Below are 844 nucleotides of genomic sequence, written 5' to 3'. Positions count from 1 at the left end.
CAGCCTTTTCAAGGGTTGGCTTGGGTGACAAAATGTCTTCTGTAGGCGTGGGTTTGTCTCCCTCTCCCTAAGATGTGTCCGGTATAGGCCAGGGTGCCACTCAAGGCCGTAACCAATTCGGGTTATAGCTTCTCGGCCTTTTGGCTAAGATCAAGTGTAGTTTCGGAGGACGCTACCTTGGTCGGTACTGGAAGGTGCCTGGGATTGCACGTCTGCCGGCCTTGAGGAAGTGTGTGCGCCTTCTGGTGACACATAGCCCTCTTGTGCCTGGACGGTTCCCAGGCAACGGGAGGCGATCACCTTTGTTATTTTGAAGTCCTACTGATAAACAGAAAAAAAAAAAAATTAAATCTGTTCTTATCAGTTTAATATCTGATACGTCCCCTCTCTGGGGACCATATATTAAATGGATTTTTAGAACAAGGAGATGGAAAAAATCTTGCTCTGTCCACTGCACGCATTGACCTGGTATTGCAGTACCTCCAGGACCGGTGCACCCCTTCTTAACCCAGTTTCCAAAAGCAGAACTCAATTCACCTGATTCAAATGAGCCCCATTAGTTAATTGAAAGAAAGCAAAAACTTTATATGCACCTCAATTTGGCCAATTCACTTTTCACACTTTCACCCTTTTTTTTATCTTTCACACCTTTTACTTGCTTTATTGATGCAAAAAGCTGTGCCAAATAGCAAACTCATCTCCACTCAACTTGACCAACTCTGCTATGTCCCGTGCAGTATCTTATTCTCAGTCTTATCTAGATCATTTGCAATTGAATAGAATAGATCCCTTTTGGCTGCTTATGACTGTGTAAAATATGTAGTTTTACTGGGCTGGGATGAGA

At 43.8% G+C, this 844-nt stretch overlaps 1 pseudogene; it reads left to right on the top strand.

The window, feature by feature from the left end:
* Positions 1-295: 295 nt before the first annotated feature.
* Positions 296-502, top strand: LOC142261079 (U2 spliceosomal RNA; annotated as a pseudogene).
* Positions 503-844: the final 342 nt, after the last annotated feature.

Source organism: Anomaloglossus baeobatrachus, unplaced genomic scaffold (assembly GCF_048569485.1).
Source record: "Anomaloglossus baeobatrachus isolate aAnoBae1 unplaced genomic scaffold, aAnoBae1.hap1 Scaffold_212, whole genome shotgun sequence".
NCBI classification, from domain to species: Eukaryota; Metazoa; Chordata; class Amphibia; order Anura; family Aromobatidae; genus Anomaloglossus; species Anomaloglossus baeobatrachus.
Note: the sequence above shows the minus strand (reverse complement) of the source record. Positions and strands in the feature narration are given on the sequence as shown.